The sequence below is a fragment of the Idiotropiscis lumnitzeri genome, unplaced genomic scaffold (assembly GCF_059441095.1).
Source record: "Idiotropiscis lumnitzeri isolate Australia: NSW breed Sydney's pygmy pipehorse unplaced genomic scaffold, RoL_Ilum_1.0 HiC_scaffold_43, whole genome shotgun sequence".
NCBI lineage: Eukaryota > Metazoa > Chordata > Actinopteri > Syngnathiformes > Syngnathidae > Idiotropiscis > Idiotropiscis lumnitzeri.
Window position 1 is genome coordinate 1,163,948 of NW_028283581.1, and position 8,368 is coordinate 1,172,315.

General features: G+C 41.7%; 1 long non-coding RNA gene across 1 annotated transcript; it reads left to right on the forward strand.

Moving 5' to 3' along the window:
• Positions 1-479: 479 nt before the first annotated feature.
• LOC148315756 (uncharacterized) lies at positions 480-1,967 on the forward strand. The gene is made up of 3 exons (XR_015840616.1): positions 480-698; positions 776-842; positions 1,662-1,967. It is a non-coding gene; the product is annotated as an uncharacterized LOC148315756 (long non-coding RNA).
• The last annotated feature ends 6,401 nt before the right edge of the window (positions 1,968-8,368 follow it).

Consider the following 8,368-nt stretch of genomic DNA (forward strand, 5'->3'; position numbering starts at 1 on the left):
CTACGCCATCCCGTGGACAGAAAAATGTATAACATGCTTGGTGCATGCAATAAAATGGTGAGCTGTAAATCATGCTCTGCTTACCAAACAATATGTATTTGAAGAGTGATTTTAATTGTTCTGTTTTACTTTGTCTTCTCACTTCTCCAATATTCAGACAGCTCCGCCAAGACCAACGTTTCACCCCCACACTGATATAAAATGGACCCAACCGTTTGGGTCTCTTTCCAAATTTGGTACCAAAGCCTCCCCCACAGTGCGGCAGCTATCTTGAATTGGCCCGTTCCCAGAGAGTTTTACTTCATTCAGTGTCATTCAGTATTATTCAAAATCTTTCAGTGTCATTCCAAATCATTCAATGTCATTCACGATCTTTCCACATGCTTCCACCTTCCATCGTTCAGTGTCATTCCACATTCTCTTTGATATATAACATAACATAATGTAACCCAGTAGAGAAAACACCATTTTATTTTGAAAAAACATTTATTGTGTTAAGAGGAAGTGTATATCTCTCGTCTACTTGATTTCCTGTTTGGAGTGTCATTCATCTGATTATGACTTTCTGATTCGTCAAAGTCAAGTTGTCCCGCCTTCTCGAGATGCTATCTCGAGATTAGCTGTGTATATCGTTCTTTTACGCCTGGACACCCTACTGAAAGGTTGCGTGACGATATCTAATGCTAATGTGCCGTTCGGTGAGTGAAATACTTATTGAAGTTGATATAAATGTGACCAATAATAAAATGTTAATTGGGAAATGTTTTATCTCAAGTGTGGATACCAGTGAGAACTGAGGGTCTGTGACAATTCGACCGTGTTCGTACTTGAACGTCGTATTGGTGAGTCGCCATGCACTTGCTATGGACTGTCGTAAAAACGTTTATGTGAGGCTAACGCTAAGCTAACGTTAAGCTAATGCTAATCGCGAGTGGAAATGTACTGCTTGTTTACTAATACTAATATTCCCTTTATTAGTCCCACAATGGGGAAATTCGAGATTCGAACCCAGGCCTCCTGGGGAGACTGGGTCCTGAACGCGGCGCCTTAGACCACTCGGCCATCCTGGCAGCCAAAACATTCGAGATTCAAACCCAGGCCTCCTGGGGAGACTGGGTCCGGAACGCGGCGCCTTAGACCACTCGGCCATCCTGGCAGCCACGAGATTCGAACCCAGGCCTCCTGGGGAGACTGGGTCCGGAACGCGGCGCCTTAGACCACTCGGCCATCCTGGCAGCCAAGTGAAAGAGTTGATTTTACTTGTTTTAAGGTCTTTCTAAAGCAAGGTTTATGTTGACAAACAAATGTATAACTGCTCATTTTGATGTAATATGTGTTAAAAGTGAAATGTTGAATTGACTCAGTTATGTTTGTTATACAATTATTTCTTTATTGAAGTGATTGATATGTAAACCATAAAACATGGTTATTGAGAAATTGGACATATTGAGAAATGTGTTTATTGTTAGCTCATGAGTTCATTTCATGTGTTACAATGACAATTTGGAAAACATGCATGTAAATTAATAACTGTTATAAATGTGATATTTAGATGCAGTATTTATGATAATTGAAAACTATAGAGCTATAGCGACTGATGATACTGGAAACTGATAATAGACTTATTAGCTGCATACAATAATTTCATTATTGTTATGCAGGCTGGGTTTTTTGTCTTGGCATTAAACCAAGATCCGAAACTGAATGGATTCTCCTTTGATGGAGATGGCGAGCCTGAGCCCAGAACCACATCTGCGATAAAGGAACCACAGTCTTCACCAACTTCTTTGTGAACATCACGTGGTAACACACCTAATTACCACCACGACAAGACTTTTTTCCCCAAGACTACCGGAAAGAACATTGACTGACTTAAACAAAATATTAATGAGCTCAGTAGGACTTTGGGATTATTATTTCTAATTTTTGGGATTTGTGATTTATTTTATGTATATGATGCCGGCTGTGAATTTGTAAATAATTGTTTTGTTTTCCATGTTAATACAGTTATTGTTGTTGCTCATTTCTGCCTCCAGCTATTTCATTCACACACCTATCAATTATCACTATTGTAGCCTTCGAGAATCTAGAGTCTGGTCCAATTTATTAAATATCAAACTAACACTATCTTTAAGTAATCGGGGGTTACATAACAACCGGTTCCGGCGCCGCGCGAGTGGCTGCCTGTTTACAGCAGCGTGGCTCACTATTGAGCCTTTTCTCTATATCTTTGCTGCTGTAACACCTCAAATTTCCCCATTGTGGGACTAATAAAGGACATCTTATCTTATCTTATCTTAATAACATAATCCTGGGTCAGCAGACACCTAATTAATGTGTTAATACATGATACATTTTTATATAAGCAACACTTATGATTGTAACGTATTTTTAATTCTTTCTAGGCGGGAACTGTCCGAACAAAAAATTCATGCAATTTGTAATTAGACACTTTGTCATACAAAAAGTCACTCAGGGCAAGAGAAAAAAAATTGTCACTTGCCCAAGTTGGGCAAGTAATTTGGCCACTCGGGCAAGGCAAATTTTAGTGGCACTTGCCCTATGGGGAAGCAGTTTTTAAAGTTAACTTCAAACCCTGTGATGGTGTCTTGTGACCAGTCTTTATCAGCTGATGTTCCATGAAGGCGTGCCTTACCTGTCACAAGAATGAAGGCAAGTCACGCCCCCCGCTGTCCGTTCACTCCGCCAAGATGCTGCTCCAGGTGGTAGAGAGGATGAAGTCTCCCTTGTCTCTGTTCATGGTTTTTATGCCTCGCTTGCAGATCTCAATTGCTTCTTTGATCCAGCGCTGTAGTTTGTTCTCTCCGGTGCGGATGACCCTGCCCTTCTCCCAGTCCATGATGTGCTTTTCCCTTTTGCAGTGGTCAGTGATTGCTGATTTGTAATGTTCATGTTGTGCTTGTTCTTTTACTGCTCTGATTTTTTAATTTTTTTGACAGGTAAGTCACACCCTCATGGAACATCAGCTGATAAAGACGGGTCTCAAGACACCATCATGCGACACTCTGAAGAAGGCGAAAGACTCGCCGAAACATGTCAGGTAAAAAATTAACCTAAAACATAATTGTCTGCTTTTAATGAATCAGTCAAATATCAATAATAAGAAGACAAAATGAACCTAATACAAATAAATGAATGCTTAATAACTCCCCTGCACATGCTCCTAAAAATCCAAACCTTCACCTGTAAATAAAACGTCCCGACCTGAAGACATCTTAATGTTATTATTTTGTTATACACACAGTGCCGCCAAGTGGAATCAAAAATTTGTTTTTATTTTAATTTTCACGTACTGCACGGTGCCCTTTTGACGAATCCGACTGAAAATTAGTCAGAAAAGACTCACTTACTCTCTGCCGAATTTTGTGACGTTTTGGCAAAAGGCGTGGCTATTACGGTGCTGAAAAGTCCGATTGTACTCTGTGGCAACAAAAGCTCCGGCAACATTACTCAGATGATACTATCTTCTCGAAGTTGTACACATTTGAGGATACTTCAGCCCTGAAGACATCCACCAACTTATTTTTCATCGTAGTAGTAGCGCCACCAACTGGTAAAAGCTAATACAAGTTATTTTTTTGGATGTTTTTCTCCGTGCAACTCAACAAGGTCGCCCTCATATATGCTCGGATGACTGTTTCGGCCATGAGGATGTCACAATACGAAATTCATCCTTTTTCGTGAAAAGTTGTGGGAGTGGCATTGCACTGTTCGGCAATAAAACAACGCTGATTATGAGGTTCTAAATATGAACGACAACTCGTGAAACTTTACACACACATCAGGCAGCGCAAATTTATCAATATTTTATACGTTAGTTGTGCAGCTTTTTTGAAATGGCTCGCCATGGCCCTCGAGAAATGTTAAAAAAAACAGCCCTGGTTGAGTGTTTCACCTCGCTTTTTGTAAATTTTATGGAGTACAGTGAACCCTCGGTTATCGCGGTTAATGGGGAACGAGACCACCCGCGAAAACTGAAAATCCGCGAAGTAGCGGCGCACCTTCAAAAATGCTTAAAAAAAAATACAATATATATAATAATTATATATATATATATATATATATATATATATATATATATATATATATAATAATTATATATATATATATATATATATATATATATATATATATATATATATACGGGGAGAGAGAGAGAGAGAGTGAAATTCATGTTATAACAAAAAAACCAAATTATTATTAAAACGTATTATTTTTTTATTCCCCAGCCATTCTTTTTGTATTTATTTAATTACTCAGACTTTTACCTGCTGGTACGCCGTCTGGTGTGCCCTGTGAAATGAAAGGTGCCATTCTTTATTTATTTATTCATTTATTCATTCATAACTGACAGCTTCGCGCTCCGCTCGTGCCCGGGCGGAAGAGGTGCTCCAATTCGGCTTAACTGTGACACACGCCCACCCTCCTCCCCCGGAGCTTCCATTCGGTTAAACTTAGGGGCCGCTTGGCACCGCCCGTGCCCGGGGAAGGTGCTCCTCTTCGGCTTACTGTGACGCGAGCATGCCCTCCTCCTCCGGAGCTTCCATTCGGTTAAACTTAGGGGCCGCTTGGAACCGCCCGTGGCCGGGGAAGGTGCTCCTCTTCGGCTTACTGTGACGCGAGCATGCCCTCCTCCTCCGGAGCTTCCATTCGGTTAAACTTAGGGGCCGCTTGGAACCGCCCGTGCCCGGGGAAGGTGCTCCTCTTCGGCTTACTGTGACGCGAGCATGCCCTCCTCCTCCGGAGCTTCCATTCGGTTAAACTTAGGGGCCGCTTGGCACCGCCCGTGCCCGGGGAAGGTGCTCCTCTACGGCTTAACTGCCACGCACGCCGGCCGGAGCTCTGGTACTGTCCGAACCGCGCGAAACGTCGCCACCGATCGTGTCCGGGGGAACGTGCTCTTCTTCGTCCACTCTCCTCTTCCCCCACGCTCTTCTTTGGCGCACGCCGGCCGTCTAACCGCTCCAGCGCCCCGTCGTGCCGCTCGGCGAAACTACAATGCCCCCGAATATTTTTTAGACCCGCGAAGCACTGAACCCGCGAAAGGTGAACCGCCAAGTAGCGAGGGTTCACTGTATGTATAAGACCAAGACCTACAAAAAAGTCTCTTGGAGCAATGAGCCAGGTTTTACAGGAAGTCGGCCATTTTGAATGTACTTAAAAGGGGGCGGGTCACCACAATGGACTTTGTGTAGAAATTATTATTGGGGCCCGAGCAGCGACCGCGGCGAGGTCCCTATTTTTTTTGTAGAAATTATTATTAGGGCCCGAGCAGCGACCGCTACGAGGTCCCCATTGTTTTTGTGGAAATTATTATTATTATTATTATTAGGGCCCGAGCAGTGACCGCTGCGAGGTCCCTATTGTTTTTCTAGAAATTGTTATTAGGGCCCGAGCTGCGACGGCTGCGAGGTCCCTATTGTTTTTGTAGAAAATATTATTACTTTTATTATTAATAATATTATTATTATTAGGGCCTGAGCAGCGACCGCTGCGAAGTCCCTATTGTTTTTGTAGAAATTATTATTATTATTATTTTTCCGATTGTTCGATCGCATTTTTGACCCCGAAACATGCACAAAAATTCACCAAACTTGGCAGTCTCATCGGGCATGGCGAAAAATTTGATATTTTAACGTCTAATATGAACAGGAAGTGAGTTATTAATTTTTGAAAGTCCGACTTTTGCCCTTTTTTGCATGTTTACAGGGGTCATTCTTTTGCACCCTGATCCTAAAGGCTTCATCTGATTGCCTTAAAATTCTGTCTGTAGCATCTTAAGACCTGGGACAAACACTGGGGCTAAAATTTTTTGTTTCCGAAATACTATATTAACGGGGGCGGGGCTTCGAAGTTTTCACTTAAGATTTCCTTCGCCGCAATGGACAAAATGCTTAATAACTCTCCTGCACATGCTGCTAAAAATCCAAAACTTCACATGTACATAAAGAGTCGGTACCTGAAGACATCTATATGTTTATATTCAGTTATACACCTTGCGCCAATCAATATAATTTTATACATTTTGACGTACTGCACGGTGCCCTTTTAACGAATCCGATTGAAAATTGGCTAGAAAAGACTCAAGACATTGATCTTACTCTATCCCTATTTTTGTGACTTTCCTTCGAAGGGCGTGGCTATTACGGTGCCGCTGAGTCTGATTAATCTCCGTGGCAACAAAAGTTCCTGCAAAATGATTCAGATGATCCATCTTCTCGAAATTGTTCACATTTGAGGATATTCAGGCCCTGAAGACGGCTGCCAACTTATTTTTGATCGCAGTGGTAGCGCCACCAACTGGTTAAAACAAATACAAATTATTTTCGTTGATGTTTTTCTCCGGGCAGGTTAACAAAATCTACCTTATATTTGTTCGGATGAGTGTTTAGGCCTTGAGGATGTCACAATATGAAAGTCTTTCGCCTTCTTCAGAGTGTCACATGATGGTGTCTTGTGACCCGTCTTTATCAGCTGATGTTCCATGAGGGCGTGACTTACCTGTCACAAGAATGAAGGCAAGTCACGCCCCCCGCTGTCCGTTCACTCCGCCAAGATGCTGCTCCAGGTGGTAGAGAGGATGAAGGCTCCCTTGTCTCTGTTCATGGTTTTTATGCCTCGCTTGCAGATCTCAATGGCCTCTCTGATCCAGCGCTGTTGTTTGTTCTCTTCGTTGCGGATGACCCTGCCCTTCTCCCGGTCCATGATGTGGTTTTCCCTTTTGCAGTGGTCAGTGATTGCTGATTTGTAATATTCATGTTGTGCTTGTTCTTTTACTGCTCTGATTTTTCATTTTTTTGACAGGTAAGTCACACCCTCATGGAACATCAGCTGATAAAGACGGGTCTCAAGACACCATCATGTGACACTCTGAAGAAGGCGAAAGACTCGCCGAAACATGTCAGGTAAAAAATTAACCTAAAACATAATTGTCTGCTTTTAATGAATCTGTCAAATATCAATAATAAGAAGACAAAATGAACCTAATACAAATAAATGAATGCTTAATAACTCCCCTGCACATGCTCCTAAAAATCCAAACCTTCACCTGTAAATAAAACGTCCCGACCTGAAGACATCTTAATGTTATTATTTTGTTATACACACAGTGCCGCCAAGTGGAATCAAAAATTTGTTTTTATTTTAATTTTCACGTACTGCACGGTGCCCTTCTGACGAATCCGACTGAAAATTAGTCAGAAAAGACTCAAGACAATGATCTTACTCTCTGCCGAATTTTGTGACGTTTTGGCAAAAGGCGTGGCTATTACGGTGCTGAAAAGTCCGATTGTACTTTGTGGCAACAAAAGCTCCGGCAACATGACTCAGATGATCCTATCTTCTCGAAGTTGTACACATTTGAGGATACTTCAGCCCTGAAGACATCTACCAACTTATTTTTCATCGTAGTAGTAGCGCCACCAACTGGTAAAAGCTAATACAAATTATTTTCTTGGATGTTTTTCTCCGTGCAACTCAACAAGGTCGCCCTCATATATGCTCGGATGACTGTTTCGGCCATGAGGATGTCACAATACGAAATTCATCCTTTTTCGTGAAAAGTTGTGGGAGTGGCATTGCACTGTTCGGCAATAAAACAACGCTGATTATGAGGTTCTAAATATGAACGACAACTCGTGAAACTTTACACACACATCAGGCAGAGCAAATTTATCAATATTTTATACGTTAGTTGTGCAGCTTTTTTGAAATGGCTCGCCATGGCCCTCGAGAAATGTTCAAAAAAGCAGCCCTGGTTGAGTGTTTCACCTCGCTTTTTGTAAATTTTATGGAGTACAGTGAACCCTCGATTATCGCGGTTAATGGGGACCGAGACCACCCGCGAAAACTGAAAATCCGCGAAGTAGCGGCGCACCTTCAAAAATGCTTAAAAAAAAATACAATATATATAATAAATATATAAATATATATATATATATATATTTATATATATATATATATATATATATATATATATACGAGGAGAGAGAGAGAGAGTGAAATTCATGTTATAACAAAAAAAACAAATTATTATTAAAACGTATTATTTTTTTATTCCCCAGCCATTCTTTTTGTATTTATTTAATTACTCCGACTTTTACCTGCTGGTACGCCGTCCGGTGTGCCCTGTGAAATGAAAGGTGGCATTCTTTATTTATTTATTTATTTATTCATTTATTCATTCATAACTGACAGCTTCGCGCTCCGTTCGTGCCCGGGCGGAAGAGGTGTTCCAATTCGGCTTAACTGTGACACACGCCCGCCCTCCTCCCCCGGAGCTTCCATTCGGTTAAACTTAGGGGCCGCTTGGCACCGCCCGTGCCCGGGGAAGGTGCTCCTCTTCGGC